The 17,566-nt window shown below is 34.1% G+C and overlaps 1 long non-coding RNA gene across 1 annotated transcript in view; it reads right to left on the bottom strand.

Annotated features, from left to right (window-relative positions):
- LOC149182826 (uncharacterized) overlaps positions 1-17,566 on the bottom strand; it is a 112,089-nt gene that overhangs the window by 11,677 nt on the left and 82,846 nt on the right. The window contains exon 3 of the long non-coding RNA XR_016257160.1: positions 4,792-4,883. This is a non-coding gene — a long non-coding RNA (uncharacterized LOC149182826). The remainder of the gene's footprint in view (positions 1-4,791; positions 4,884-17,566) is intronic.

The raw sequence follows: 17,566 nt of genomic DNA, 5'->3' as shown, positions 1-17,566 counted from the left end.
CTCGCTTGCTATGGGACTTGAATGGCACGCTCGCTTGAGTTGTTGCTTATTGTACCTGCTGAGAACACTTGCTAGAACTTTCTGGAATTCACGCTTGCTTGCAGGAGATGTGAACTTGTTTCTTATTTGCTTTAGAATGAAAATTCGTGCATTCAATAGAGTCTGCTTAAAGGAAGGGTGTCGAACACTGTCGAAAATGCACCCAAAAAAGCTTACAATGGTTTTAATGACTCACATAAAACAAGGAATTCACTTGTCTTAATTTGACTAAGTTGAAGAGAATTGACGTGCTTGACTTCTGATCAAATCAAAACATGGGTGTCGGTTTCAACCGAGAATGCACCCTTACAATCCAATGTGATTGGAATTTGATTCACAAGTTCTTAAATTTGTTTGCAAGAATGTTGATGTAGACTTTGCTTTGAAATGCTTTAACTTGATTAAGTGAAGTTGCTTGTTGAAGTAGAATGTTGATGTTGACAATCTATGATTATGAGTTGTATTTGCACAGATGCAAGTGTCGAGTTCAATTGTCCTTCCTTGACGCTATTCTTTTACAAGGGTTGTGCTTGCTTGCATTGAACTTTATGTGTGTGATAAATACGATCATTTATGTGTCACAACTAGACACAAATCATAAGCAACAACATGAAGCCATAAAAACACTCGCCATCACAAATACACATGGTGTACCTAAGATCCCCTTATTCAATTTCGGGCGGATCTAGGACACAATCACCACAAAAATATGATATCTTTATTAATCACTGAGTACATGCCAAGCTGACAACCCTTTAAAACAAATCGCCTTCAAAATCTGAATGGATAGTGACACGATCCCTCTCAAAGTAAAACAATACTTTGAATTACAAAAAAATTTCTCTCAAAGAATTCCACTTATCACTTTATCTCTCCAAAAAAATTGCACCTCTCTTAAAAATTACTTTATTTCTCCATTACAAATAAATAATTTTATCCACTCCTTATCTCTCCTAAAAATCACTCATTTAAAAAATATACCTTTATTTTTCCACTCACTTATCACTCATAATAAAAACACACCTTATCACTCCAATAATTTCTTTTAAACTCCCGTTGAATAGAATTTTTATGAAATTCTTCTAAAAAGTGAGTTAAAAAGTGAATGGAGTCGCTTTAAAAGAGAACGTGTCTCCTTTAAAAATGTAAGGCACACTTTTAAAACATATTTTTAGAAATTCCATACGGCAGCATATGGTGAAGGTGAAACAAACGACAACTTGCTCGAAGAGAGGATTCTAAACCTTCATTTCTGCTGCGCTAAATCTGATATGTAGAAGACTCCAAAAACATTCAAGATTGCAACTAAGCTCTTTTCCAGCGCAATTCATTCATCGATTTCGGTTTTACACTTCAACGAAGAGTTGTACTCAAACATTGTTTCAATGAAACATGCTCTGCTCAGAAGCTTCAATGCTGGTCTATTTCTCAATGATGTTCTCTTTCACGATCCGAAGAATGCTCCAATTTAAATTTCACCTCAACGATGACAGCCAAAACCTCATGACTGCTAGCTCCTCTGCTCCGCTACTGTGTATGGTCAAATATTGGGCATATGTAGCTTTTTTTCTTTGGCAACTCGTATAGAGAGAGGTGGATATTTTCCTCACATGGCAGAGACTTTACTGGCTATATTCTAAAATAACCAGTGCCAGAGTATTTCGGTAAACTGTTTATGGTTACCCATTTATCTCTTAATATTCTCAAATATATGATATATGTGCAGCCGAAGGTAGGCATCCATATAACCTTCAGCTATTGAACGACACTATGAATGTTGCTGATGGAATTGGTTAACATCCAGCGTACTAGGAAAAAGAGAACGACTTCCAGTTCATGGAGGTAGCTCAACAGAAGCCCGTCGTGAGAAGAAACTCAACAGGAAACGATCAGAATACCCTCGAACTGACGCAAAAAAGACCAGCCATCACAGTCACATCCAACTGGCGCTTTGACAAATCACCACTGCGCTCTTCGTTGGAGGAGGGGAGCGCTTTCACCTCTCAGACACCGAATCTCGGCGGCAGACAACTTCACCCGTAAAGCAAAGCACTCAATAAATCCACGGTGGAGCTATGGCTCACAACACACGCCTCTCACAACAAACCAGCTAAACTGGCTCTGATACCACATATTGAAAAATGAGATTAACTCACACAAATTACAAAAAAACACATATAAAAATCAGAGACACAATATTGACGGAAAAAGGCTGAAGCCTCATGTATTCTCTCTCACTCTCATTCTTACACCAAAATAATTGAATATAATGTTACAAATAAATAGATGAGAGATAGTGTTCTTAAGATAGTGCGTGCTATCTTAGACACCTTTGGTTGAGATAATTTCTCCTTTGGTTGAGATAATTTCTCACCAGACACACCAATATAGGAGTTACCTAAACTAACTCCTATCTTAGAGGAACAACCCAAGAGTTAGGCACAAATTCCTAACTTGGAATATTTAATTAATTAATTTATTTTTGGATTTATTATTGTTTTATGAGAGAGTCTAACAAGAAGGGGAACGAAATACTAAGTTTTTCCATCATTCCACCATAGCCAATAGAACGCACAATAGAATCTCCTTAATATTGAATGAAAATGTGGAGCTTTAGACAACTCACAAGAATATCGAAGCTATGATAGTTCAACATTTCAGAGGTATCACTAAGGAAAACAATCCAGACAGAGCCCATCACATCCAGGAAATTATAAAGAATATTCCCAGAATGGTGTCTAGAGAAGATAACTTCAACCTGAACAAACCAGTTTCTGAAGCAGAGGTTAGCACAGTGATCAAAGAGATGCAGAATGGCAAAGCTCCAAGGCCAGATGGTTTCAATGTGGACTTTTTCAAAGCCTACTGGAATGTTGTCAAGCAGGATATTTTGGAGGTGGTTGAGGAATCCAGAAGGAGCAGATCTATTCTGAAAGCCCTCAACACCTCTTTCATCTCCCTGATACCTAAACAGGACTCAGCCCTGACTCCTGATAAGTTCAGACCCATTGCTTTATGCAATGTTGTTTACAAAATCATTTCTAAGATTCTGGCCAACAAACTCAAACCTCTTCTGCCTTCTTTGATTTCTGGGGAACAGTCTAGTTATGTGGAAGGAAGGCAAATCCTGGACAATATTATTCAGGCCCATGAGGTCGTTCACTCTCTCACCAGCAAAAAGCAGGCCGATATGATCATGCAACTAGACATTGCAAAAGCTTATGACAAGGTAAACTGGATTTACATCAAAAAGGTCCTTGCTGCATTTGGGTTTGATCATGACTGGATCAGATGGGTAATGGCTATGGTTACCTCTCCCAGTTTTTCAATTCTGGTGAACGGTGCGCCCTCGGAAATCTTCTCTCCTTCCAGAGGCCTTAGACAGGGAGACCCACTCTCTCCCTTTCTTTTCATCCTCATGATGGAAGGCTTGGGACGAGCTATTAAAATGGCTAAAGCTCTAGGAAAGATCAAGGGCCTTCAATTAATGGAGAACGGACAAGCCTTAATTTCAAGTGTAAATCCAAATTTGGAAAGAAAAAAAAACAACTTTAAAATTGAAAGATTTTGATTCACTTGGTTGGGTGAAATTTAAATTTGAGAAAAAACAACTTTAAAATTGAAAGATTTTGATTCACCTAGTCAGATTAAATTTAAATTTGGAAAAAGAAACAACTTTAAAATTGAAAGATTTTGATTCACCTAGTTAGATTAAAGATTGATGGCATCAGAAATTGAATATGTAATATAAATTAGGAATGTGTGGTAGGTAGTCTTAAGTTAGTTATTTTTTGGCTATCTCAATGGTAAGACTAGATTGACCTCCAATTTCTTAATGATATACAGTTTGAATGGACCTCCAACTTCTTAATGGTATATAGTTTGAGTGAGCTTAATGGTTAAGAGCATGTGTTTCCTCTTAAGAGGTCATAGGTTCAGAACCAGAGAAGTTGAGTATGTATGCCTTCATAAACTTAGCTTGGCAAGGGATACTTAAAATTAGATAATAATAATAATATCAAATGCCCCAATTTTTTTTTAAAAAAGTATATATAGATGAAAAAAAACATTAAATAATAATAATAATATCGAATGCCCCAAGAAAAGAAGTATGTATGGATGAAGAGAGACAACAATAACAAAAAAGTCAAAATAAAAGAAGTATGTATGGATGAAGAGAGACAACAACAAGCAATTTTGAATTTATAGCCCTCACTGAGTTAGAGGGGGCAGCTAAATTTTGATTACATAATAGTTTACTACTAGCAATTGCTCCTAAAGGTGCAAAGGTACATCGAAGGAATAGAAGATTGAGGAAGATCGTCTTGCCAATAATATAAAAGAAAATTTGGAAAGATCATATGGTCAAGAATAGATTCCATTGCTAAATGCATGCTCATAAATAAATTTTAGAATTGAAAATCTAGTACATAATTTCAAAAAGTGTTTCAATAACACAAATAATCATAAGCTTTTATTTATAAAATACAAGTAACTCAATAAATTTAATTACATTGATGACTCAAAATTATTCACTAAAATAAACTCGACTTACTATCAATGTTCTTAGAACAAGTTTAAATCATCATCTACATAGTATAAATGAATTTATTTTACTAACAATGCCCTTAAAACAAGTATGAATCATTATCTACAAAGTCTAAGTTGATTTGCTATCAATGTGACAAGGAAAGATATTTTAATTTTGATACATCATAAGAAACAAAAATTTCGGGTCATGTGAAAGCAAACCTTTTAGGTCATGCAAAATTTGTTTTCTTTGTGTCACATCACATCACAAGTAAGTTTCCTTCCACACAATATGCCATGCCAGTGCAAAGTTCCTATCATCACAACAAAGGAAAAAGTTCATTAGAAATGTTTTAAAGGAACCTAGCCAAAACTTCTATTCACTTATTTCAAACATAAATCGATCTAGAAATTTGACCACAACCCAATTTTTCATGTGACAAACAAAGCATGACAATGTAATGTGTTGAGCATTACTAACATTAAAATATGATGAACATAACCTGACATCACATTGTGACAAACATAACTTGACATCACGGTGTGTTAAACAAAACCAATGTTGCAATGTGATGAACATAACTTAATGTTGCAATGTGAAAAGCATAAATCTATGTTGCATTTAAACATAACCATTCAACATCATCACATTGTGATTCAATCCAACATATCCTAATGCCATAATGTGACAAACATTACCAAATGTTGTAATGTAACAAACATAACCTAACATTGTAATGTGTCATGCATTACCCAACATCACAATGTGACAAACATGCCCCAATGTTTGTGAAAAAATTTGCTCAATATTGCAATGTGACAAACATTACCTGACATTATAATGTGTTGAATAGAGCTCCCAAGTTGATGTCACAATGTCAAGAACTTAACTTAGTGTCACAATGTGACAAACATAACCTAACATCTCAATGTGATAAACATAAGCCAATGTTACAATGCGATGACTATAGCCTAACATAATTATGTGCTAAACAAAACCCTATGTCCCCATGTGATGAACATAAATTGACATCAAAATTGACTAGCATAACTTGGTGTTGCAACGTGTTAAAAAAAATTGACATTGTGATGCCATGAACATGTCCTGATAGCATAATTGAATATCATTGTTCATCATCATCACATTGTGATGAAACCCAACCATAGTAAACTATTGTCAACTGTGTTAAACAATGTTTAAGCATGTTCAAACGTGGTCAACCATGTTCAACCATAATCAAGCATAGTCACACACAGTTAACCATGTTAAATCATAGTCACCCATGGTCAACATGGTCTTCCATAGTTTGCCATGGTATATTTTGGTCAACTATATTCAATCATAATGAACCATGGTCAACCACAAGCAACCATGGGCGATAATAGTTAACCATGTTAAGCTTGGTCACCATTGTCAAGTGTTGTCGACCATGGTCATTTATAGTCTTTCATGGGCAAGCATAGTCAACCTTTGTTAAACATGGTTAATTGTGGTCAACCATGGATTCCCCATGTTAAACCATAATCAACCTTACTTAAACATAGTCAACCATGGTCAACCACAGTCACCCATGGTCAACATGGTCATCCATAGTAGACCATGGTCTACCTTGGTCGACTACACTCAATCTTAGTTATTGATAGTCTCTTACTCAACCATATTCAACCATAGTCAATTATGGTTAGCCATATGTTCATCAAAATAAACTCTTGTCAGACACAACTTAACCATATTCAACTATCATTTACTAAACTTGGCCACACACATTGATCCTCAACTAACACAACTACATTTTAATCATTAAAATAGTTTATATACACTCACCCATGCTATTAATGTAATTTAATTAATTAAACCATGTGAAGAGGGTGTTTGATCGTCAAGGTGAGTTGCACATGTGTTTTGTTTTGACGAGAGTTGAGAAATGGAATTTCGTAGAACATCTTATCAATAATGTTATCTTCAATGAAGGCATGAGTGAAAGAAAGAAAACATGGATGAGACAAAACTACACATAGATGCAAAAATGGAATATCTACCTCAATGGCAGTCCCACAAATAGCAAGGAGCTAAAGAATTTTGTTATGGAGAAGTTTTGTAAACATATATGGGGAAAAGAGATGTGAAGAGGGTGTTCGACTGTAAAGGTGAGTTGCACATGTGTTTTGTTTTGACGGGAGTTGAGAAATGGAATTTTGTAGAGCATCTCCGTATCAATAATGTTATCTTCAATGAAGGCATGAGTGAAAGAAAGAAAACATGGATGAGACAAAACTACGCATAGATGCAAAAATGGAATATCTACCTCAGTGCTAGTCCCACAAATAGCAAGGAGCTAAATAATTTTGTTATGGAGAAGTTCTATAAACATATATGGGGAAAAGAGTTGGGTAGAAAGAAGAAGTACTATGTTTAGGAATTCAACCTCACTTGTGATCTCAAGAAAAAAGAGTACATTGGAGCTAGCATTTCGTGGCAGGAAAAGGTTATTATTGCTCAATTAAGAACTAACTCACAATAACGTCAGTGTGACAATGGAAAATACATAAAGAATCTTGGGAAGAACGAATGTGTACCTTTTGCACGTCTGGGGCAATGGAATCAGAAAAACATCTCATTTTGGAATGTGATGCTTTCAAAGACATCAGGGACAATTATAGGAATATGCTAGCATATATTCCTTGGCATTGTATTTTCAAAGAGGGTGCTGTTAGAAGGTTGGGTCAACTCATTATCAATTTGAATAAGAAAATGATTGAATTGTGAAAGGTAAAAAGTAGGGAGACTGGTGGTCCCATAGACTATTTTTAGCCTCGTGGGTGTTAAAATATCATTTCATTTCAATAATGCTTGCTTAATTGTCATGGAAGCATGTGGAAGTGAAAAATGATGCTTATAAATCAATTGTATGACAAGTTTCCTACACCAACCCCATTACAATTTCTCTTTGGGTTTTAGGTGGCGTATAAATCAATTGTATGGCAAATTTCCTACTCCAACCCTATTACAATTTCTCTTTGGTTTTTTTAATGAGTTATGTTGAGTGGTTAGATCCTTCAAATTTCTGTGAAGATGAAAGATGTCTCAAATTCCATATATCTTATTGGCGTTGTCTATAGAGGCCACAATTTTGTCAGAATGATGAATTTCTTGCTGGAATTCGGCATAAAAAATATTCTATAAACCAACTGTGACAGTGTTCAAATCGTTTTTTCATTGTGGAAATGGATTCAACACCATCAAGAACCTTGACACCTAAAATCTTGAAGCTTGATAGCTCTAACCCGGATTTTGAAAATTTCTATTAGATTTTCTCAAAATCATGCTGGTATAGATTTTCAAAAAAATTTACCAGATTTTTTCAAAATCATGTTAAAATTTCCATTTGTTTAACAAAGTTCCGGCATGTTTTGACAATGCGTTATCACTTATCTTAATACATGAGGAATTTCCAGAGACACTCTTACCTTTAGAAAAACACTCATTGCAAATTCCTTTAATTTCCTTTTACTTTCTCTTTCCATGATTTTTTCCACTTTAATTTAAGGAAAAAAATGACCCACATTTGAATAATTTTATATTAAAACTTTGTAAAAACAAGGTGTCCACCATCCACCACAGCTAGGGGAAAAATATATTTAACGTTATTTCAAAGTGGACGCAATTCATTAGTGCTTTCCTTCGGTGGCATTGTCCTTTAGCAGGTTCACATATTAGGACAGCGAATTTTGCTTTCTTTAAACCCATAAGTACATTCATCACAATAATATTGTAAGAGAAAATAATTATTTAAAATTAAAATAATAATGTAGCCATCCTCTCAAAACGTGGAAACGTGGAAGGATTAACGATCTTACAAGAACAGAGTCATCTATGCTTCCATAATTATCTGACTCTGCTGCTGATAACTTCTACATTTATCAGGACCTTCCAATGAGTTTTGTGGAAAAACTGGCGACATTAGATTCAAAGGATCTGCCAGTACCCCCTTGTTGCCAACTAAGCCATAAGGCCCGCAGGCTCTAGACAGTATGAAATTCTGATTAGATCGGTCCAGTTTCCAGTCCGTTCTTCAGTTTCTCACATTGTTCTGTCCTGGTGGCGGAGCGACCCTGTAGACATTGTGGCTGGCATCGTTGTCAAGTCTCAGGCACCTGTACTCATTCTCGTTGTAGAAAGGATCCATTGGCAATGATCGTTTCAATTTAGCGCAAGCAGAAGAAGTTAAATTGCTGATCATCCCATTGAATGAAACGTGCAAATACAGGGCCGTATAGACAGCCTCGGAGCCGAGGGACGAAGAAATATGCCCTGCAATAATGTTGTTGCAGCGTCAACGATCCGAAACATTTCACCCACAAAGACGCCTCTAAAGGAGCATGGTCAGCGCGCAGTGGTGGAAGACAATGATAACTGTTCGATCGAACAGCGGAGGAAATAATGGCAGCTGTTTGTTGAACCAACGGTGCAAAACAAAAAGGCAGACGAAGTCGGTACTAAACACTTTCAAAATAGAACACCTTCGGTGTAATTAGATACCATTCGATTCAGAATTTTCTTATACTCTTTTATCCTGCTATTGATAGAAACATCTAATCAACCTGCAAATACCATCATGGACGAAGAAATTTAAGGGCTCATGAAGCAAATTGACCTCCAAAATTTCGATTTTAGAGTTCCACAGAGGTCATACGAAGCCCTTTCATATGGTTCCAGAAGGGTTGGGGAAGAAATTAACTACTAAATTGGAGACATTATGAGTGATATCAAACAAGTCTAGGATAAACATGAATATTTGATTAAATTTAGTAAATTTTGGTGATAAGATTCCACTAGTGGACAGATCATTCTTCTATCCAACATTAAAGCTGACTCCCCTGAGCTCAGCTTTCAAAAATAAAAATAAAAACAAAAAACATGAATATCTAAGACATATGACAATGCTCTGGACCTCATGGAAAGGCCAGTAAGGACATCTATATTGATTCATCTAACCATTGAAGCCCTAATTCTAACTTCTCTCCCTCATTATGCCACCTGGAAAATTTTTGGTTAAAGATAGTGTCTCTTCGTTAATTGCTATTCTCTAAAATGAAAGAGTCATAGTAAATAGGCCGCAGAAGTAGGTTGCAAAATGCTCTCTAACTTCTTTTTTTCAAAATGTCTACATAGGATAGCTGGTTGCTTGTACCATTTTGTAAGCCCTAATTCTAACTTCTCTCCCTCATTATGCCACCTGGAAAATTTTTGGTTAAAGATAGTGTCTCTTCGTTAATTGCTATTCTCTAAAATGAAAGAGTCATAGTAAATAGGCCAGAAATAGGCCGCAGAAGTAGGTTACAAAATGCTCTCTAACTTCTTTTTTTCAAAATGTCTACATAGGATAGCTGGTTGCTTGTACCATTTTGTAATTTGTTATAAGATCTTTTGTTGATATTAAACTCTTTCATATCTAGCCATGCCTTCCTATCCGTGGCCTGTGGGTAAGATCAAGAAACTTGTAAAAGCCTTGGTAGCAAAACATGCCATTTCAGCCAGAGATATATCATTAGAACTCAACATTAGAGAATACGTCATTGAAATTTGGGCTTATCTGAGGGAATATCATTCTTTTGCATTTTGGGCTGAATGACCTCCGAGGCTTTCCAAATGCTCTGAAGTACAAAGTGCTTTTGATTTCCACATCAGTTGAGTTCTGATAAAAAGATGTTTTCAGTTAAGATTTCTCCAAGAGCTTTTCCCCGGGGGAGGTCCTATAGTTATGAGAGAAGATGCATTGTAACCAATAAGAGATTGGCACAGCAGGAGTACCTTCATAGGATTTCTTATGTGTCCCTGTTGTACGAAGAATTTGTTCTTCTGCAATAGAAACTGTCTCAGTTACTCTACATATCTTTGGTCATTATATGATTTTAATGCATGTTCCTTTCAACTGGTTCATTTTTTCCTCTAGTTTATGGATATGTACTTTTCCTTATTGTACCCTGTTACATATCTCTACTCTATTTCTTTTCAACATACAATAAGACAAAATTTGTCGTTCAAGATATTGAATTCAATCATAGTTAAGTGTAGAAAAATCCATGGATGTAGGTATATGTAGATAAACTTGTTACTTTTAAGGGTTACTAAATTGGGCAACCTTTCTGCAAACATTACCTGGTTAAAATGGACACCAGACATATGTGCTAGAGGCGAGCTCTCAATGAATTATGAAAAGCCATTAAAATGAAAATCAAGAACAAAATACGCTCCACTGAAATCCCAGGAATCATAGAACTTCATTGAAAAGCCATTAAAATGAAAATCAAGAACAAAATACGCTCCACTGAAATCCCAGGAATCATAGAACTTGAATGTGTCTCTAAAAATGGGTACATCTAAAACTTAGATGGTGTTCAGGCTCTTGCTGTGACTGCAAAATAATTTGCAAGATGAAAAATATGTTCCCCTGGCAACAACATCCATGCACTAAAAACCATATTAATATCTACCCTTCAGATCAGTGGAGAATGTCTCCAGGAAAGGTATAACAGTCATAATATGCATGAAAATGTTGTTAAATGTAACATTAAAGGAGCTATGAATCACGGATCAGAAATCAAAATTGACCAATAAACATAATAAGCCAAGAATTTAAAGGAGAAATAACCAGGAATTACCTAAATTCAAAGTATTTTCAAGACGATTCTTATCGCAAACTTGATAAATATAATTACAAACACCGAGTATACCTGTAAAGTTTGATTTGCTGCTCCAAAAATGGCTGACATAACCCTTCTCGTCGAATAAGGGGCTAGCAAGAGGATCGATTCACCAATAAAACCTCAGAGAGAGGATTTATTCCATAAATCCTTCCCTGATTTAGGATATGCAGGCGAAATAATTCCTATTTCAAGGTTATAAATGCAATTACAAACACCAGTTTTGAAAATTTTCAGTGCTCCAAAAGTGTCTGAGATTGAGTGAGCTATACTCCATCGTTCTTGGGGAGGAAGTATGTGAACGAAAGAAGTTAAGTCATATTTGCTCCCTGTCTTGTTGGCATTCCAACTGTGCCTTGGATTATGACAGTTTGTCAAGGAGCCTAGCAAGTCGAGCAGGACAACGTGCCTGAAACCAAAGTAAAGTTGAAAAACCAGCAAGATACTAAGCAAACTTGAGCTTGACTTGTTCCAATGACATATTTCCTCCCCACAAACTGTGAAATATAGCCAAATCAATCTGATAAATCTTCATCACAATGAGTTTGTTAAATCGTTTCCTACTGCTCTTCTTAGCCCTTCAACATTACGCCATCCTCTCTGTTTCAATGGAAGGCACGCATTAAAGCCTGACCATGTACCCAGCCAGTCACATCCACAGAAAAAGAAAATGCTCCTTATCTTCTACTTTAGGTTTGAAGAGAAATTATATAATGGAAAGAATTTTAACATGCATCTACTTTAGGTTTGAAGAGAAATTATATAATGGAAAGAATTTTAACATACATCTACTTTAGCTTTCTTTAATCATTTAGGAATTTTTTAAATATATGAAAGGAATGTTGTGAAATATTACAACCATTTTTTTTGGTTGGGGGCGAAAGTATATATTCACATTGTAACTCTCGGAACCAACCAGTTTATATTATTTTAAGATTTTATTCCATTCCTGTGAAATTTAAGTCAATTTTAGATCGTTATAATTATTAAGAGTTTTATAATACTCTTAATAAATTAGTCATATTGAAACGTTACATAATCGCCCGTATTGAAACGTTAAAGTAGCTTAGTTTTAATATAATTAAATTAAAGTAAAAAAATATAAAGATTTGACAAAATAGAAGTTCATATAAGTGTATGCAAAAACATGAAACCAAAACCAGAAAAAAGGGTAAAATTGGAAAATAAGAAATTAAAAAAAAAAAGAAATTACATTTAATTATACAGAGTCTAAATCTACAATGATATCCTATCTTTTTTTTAAGATTAGAAATAACTATTTAGGAATATTATTTTATAACTTTAAAAAACACCATTTAGAAGTCATGGTCAATTAAAAAAAAGTCATCTGATGACAAAAAATAATCCATGAAAGACAATTTCACTATCAAATTCTACCCTTCATGGAGATATTAATTTGACTTATGGCAATTTCACTATCAAATTCTACCCTTCATGGAGATATTAATTGGACTAATGGAAGGGACAATATCTATCCACCATGTAGAGCTTTTACTCATAAAGTTAAATAATTTTACATTCAATTTGAACACTTTTTGAATGAATGGTTTTGGAACAAGTATGCAATTTGTAAATTTTAAAGATTTTGATAACAAATTGTTAATTATTTTCCTTTTATACAAATTTTTGTTTTTTTTTCATAAAATTTAAATAGTTTGTTCAAAGTTGGACTATACTAAAGTGTTTTGTTGAGCCAAGAGAGTCATTCTACAGCTCAGTATGATATGTAACATTGTCAGTCATCAAAATTGAATTGAAATTTTGCTTACCTCCACCAAAACAAAAATTATGAAAAAATTAAAATTAAAATAAAAAATAAATAACTATACAAAACATTTAAATAATGTAGGCTCATACAAAATTACAGGTGAAGAAATTGGATCCCTCTCAACTCATATTAGATTCCTATTTAAGATGGATCTATATTGGTTTATTATTATCTTAAGGTTTTATATTGCTATCATTAGACATAGATGAAGTAGTGCATAAATAAATTTTAATGTCATTGTCTATTTCTATCTATGTTATGTTTTACACATGGTTTGGTTGCAACATTTATTTTAATATTAATTTAATTGTTGTCCAACACACTCATCATTTTTTCATATGTATTTATTTATTTTAACAATTTTGATGAATTGAAAAGTTTCAGATACTAATAAAAAATATTATTTCTTTTGCAATTCTTCAATTGTCCATGACTTTTACCTAGACTCAAACTTTTGGACTAATTCTCTACTCACATACACACATTATTAATGTTTAATTAAAAAATTTAAATTTTATTTAAAAATAATAATTTTCATTTGATAATGTTAAACTTTGGATAAATTTTAATTTTTTGAGTAGAGAGGTTCAATCTATAGTCCAATATGAGGGAGATCTGTAATTTGGTCACTCTTAAAAAAAAAAAAACTTATTTTCTAAATAGGAAAGCATAAAAAATGGCCTATTTTTTAAATGGACAAGCAATGTTAACTAATTCATGTGGATATCAACTTCTTAAATTAAAAATAACTTATTTTCTAAATAAGAAAGCAATGTTAAAATAAAAATAACCTAGACAAGCAATGTTCACTAATTCATGTGGATATCAACTTCATATATGTCTATGTATATAAAAAAAATGTTAAAAGAAAATATTTTAAATTTGTATATAATAAAATATTCAATGAGGTTTATACTTAAAACTATATTAATAACAAAAAAATAGATACACATGTTACACAATATTTTAATGTTAATTATGTATATTATATATTGTTTTAGTTTTTATTATGTATATATCATATAAAGCTATTGAAAAAAAATAACTCTTAAGGGTTAAAAAGTTTAAAATGGTCTGAGTATTTTACAATTCGGTCATTTTTTAGGTATATGCTTTTTTTTATCTAAATCCAACAAAGATTTGTTGGACTTACAAGTTTAAGTTGTACTCTATATAGCATTCAAAAATACAATTTAAACAATGAAAAATTACACATTGTATTTTGCACTCCAAAAAAAGTTTGCACTTGAACAAATTTGATCCTTCTCGGTTTATGTTAGATCCAAAGTTAGATGGATTTGGGCTGGTTTTAGTTAAAAGAAAACTAATAACAAATAAACGAAAAACTAAATATATAAGTATAATAATATCATATCAAATAACAAAACAATATAAAGTCAAAAACTAATATAAATCAATAAACAAACTTATTACTATACTTTGTAAAAAAACAAAACAAAAATTGTATGTCAAATTAAATATTTAACACTCTCTACATTAAAATATACACTCTAAAATCCACTTTAAAACTCTATATCTTAAATTACATACAAAATATTATATTATATTACATGTAATATTTAATACTTAATTTAATATTTTTTATATTTCAAATACTCTCCAACTTATGATGTAATAAAATATTTGTTAATAAATTATATATCTAAAAAAAATTAAACATAATTTAAAATAATCTAAACTAAATTTTAATTATATCATTTTTCAAATTTTTAAATAGCAAATTAGATGTACAATTCAAATGATTTTGTAAGACAATGCTCATTCTGTAGAGAATTAATGCATTTCACCAATTCAAAAAATATTAAAATAATTCAAATCTGTCAGACCAGGAGGTAACTCCTCACATGTAATCGTATTATTCATTCAAGTTGTTCATTACTATATACAAGAGGGAGTGACTGTTCAGTTCATCTCCCGATGTCTCTCAATTTTCTCTATTATTTATTTACACTAATTACAGTTGTTCACCCAATCCCTATGATTAGGTGTCAACATTTCCCCCCTTTATCTGAAGGGATGTTGGTGAGTCCAAGCATCGTTCTGAATCTTTCAAGCTTTTTTCTTCCAAGCTCTTTGGTGAAGATGTCTTCAATCTGCTCATTAGTGGAACAATGGCGAAGATGGATTGTTTTGGCCTCAACATGATGTCGAATGAGATGATATTTTGTATCGATATGCTTCGTTCGATCACGGAACTTTGTGTTCTTGGCCCACTTTATTGCCGAGGTATTGTCAATCATGAGTGGAGTCGATTGTACTTGTTTTACCTGCAAATCTTCTAGAATTTTCCTGAGCCACACAATTTCTTTTGTTGCCTCAACGGCTGCCACATATTCTGCCTCTTTTATGGAATCTGCTAGAACTGATTGTTTGCGTGATCTCCAGGAGACAGCTCCTGATCCAAGACTCATAACATAACCCAAAGTAGATACCCCAGTTTCTTTGTCTCCGTCGAAGTCTGAATTAGAGTATCCAATCAACCTGAAGTCACCCACCTGTGTATACATGATTCCAAAGTATTGAGTTCCCTTCAAGTACTTTAGAACTCTTTTTGCAGCAGACCAATGTCCCTCACAAGGCTTTTGCATAAACCTGGAGAGGGTTCCAACATCAAACGAAATGTCTGGTTTGGTAGTAGTTAGGTAGTTGAGACTTCCTACAAGCTATCTATACTTTGTTGCATCCTCAAATTCTTTTCCTTCAATGGATGTGAGCTTTAAGTTTTGTTCCATTGGAGTGGTTAGAGGATTGAATTCAGTCATGCCAAACCTATTCAACAGATCTCCAATGTACTTCTTTTGAGAAAGGAATATGGACTTCGTATGTTGAGTTACTTCAATACCAAGATAGTAATGAACATAACCCAAATCAGCCATTTCAAAACCTTTCCTCAATTCCTTCTTTATGGATGCAATGTAGCTCTCATTGTTCCCTGTCATCAAAATATCATCTACATATACCACAAGATATACAACTGTTTTTACAATCTTCTTGATAAACAAAGTTGCATCATCAAGATCATAATGTTTGAAATTGAGTTTCAGAAGATGCTCAGTTATTTTTTCATACCAGGCTCGCGGTGCTTGTTTATGGCCATACAAGGATTTCACAAGTTTGCATACTTTATGTCCATGTCCTTTTACAACAAATCCTTCAGGCTGGGGCATAAAAACATTCTCTTTTAGATCTCCATTCAGGAAAGCAGTTTTTACATCCATTTAATGGACTTTCCAACCGTTCTGAGCTGCTAGGGAAAAGAGTGTCTGGATGGTAGCCCATTTTGTTGTGGGGGCAAAAGTCTCCTCATAATCGACCCTTCCTTCTGTGCAAAACCTTTTGCCACAAGCCTGGCTTTGTGCTTGTCAAGTGATCCATCAGCTTTATACTTGTTCTTGTAGACCCACTTGCAACCAATTGGTTTGGTTCCCAATGGAGGATCAACCAGCTTCCAAGTGCCATTCTTTATCAAGGCATCATACTCCTTTTTATTGCTTCTTTCCATTCATCATGAGAAGAAACTTCTTTGAAGGAAGTTGTTTCAAAATCTGTAGACAAATTCAATTCACAATCATAAGAAACATCCATATCAACAGGTGAATCAAAGTCATCTACATCACCTCCATTTTGCCAGGTTGAATTTCTAGTTCTTGTCTTTCCAACCTCATCAGGATGAACACTTTCAAGTGTCTTTGTTAGCCATTTTGGGGGACATTTCTGAGATGGTCCAGGTTGCTCCATTGATTGAGTTGGGACTGAATCAAGATTGAGTCTCCCAATCATGTCAATCACATCACTCAAAGTATCATCCGTTGTTGGAGTTTCATGCAGGGGAGAGAGTGCTTCAGAAGAAGATTCCACAGGTTGATCTAGTATAGGAACCCCCCCTTCAAGATGTGGAATTTGATTATCAAATTCTTGAAATGATTTTGCATTTGTGAATCTATCCAAGCGATCAAGTTTCCGCTCAACAACATTGTCAGTTTTGGATGATTCAAGAAAGATTACATCTCTAGAGACACCAAAATTTTTATTGATTTCATCATAGAGATAGTATGCTTTGGAGGTGTTTGAATACCCTAGGAAGATACACTTATGACTTCTTGCACCAAGTTTGTTTCTATGTACCTTTGGTATCAAGGCATAACATGTGGAACCAAAGACCCTGAGATGCTTTACCGAAGGAGTGTGCACAATTTACTATTTTTAGCAGTTTTTCGGGTCGTGAACTTTCGGAGCCATTTTGAGGCCCTAAATGACGTTTTTTGGAAAATCTGGGAGCAAGATTGGGCCATGGACTAATGTTGTTCTTCCCAAAGTTGTAGTTATCGGATAGATCTTTCTAATGAGATATAGTGCGCGTCAAACGAAGATCGCATGCCAAAGTTATGACCCCGGGAAGTTGATGCACCAATTTACCCAAACTGGGCCCACAGTTTGGTGTTTCATCTTCTAGGGTTAGATTTTTGGATGTTTAGGGTTTTC

This window comes from Pinus tabuliformis, chromosome 3_2 (genome assembly GCF_031772625.1).
Source record: "Pinus tabuliformis cultivar Carrire ecotype Pingquan chromosome 3_2, CPIR1, whole genome shotgun sequence".
Taxonomy (NCBI): domain Eukaryota; kingdom Viridiplantae; phylum Streptophyta; class Pinopsida; order Pinales; family Pinaceae; genus Pinus; species Pinus tabuliformis.
Note: the sequence above shows the minus strand (reverse complement) of the source record. Positions and strands in the feature narration are given on the sequence as shown.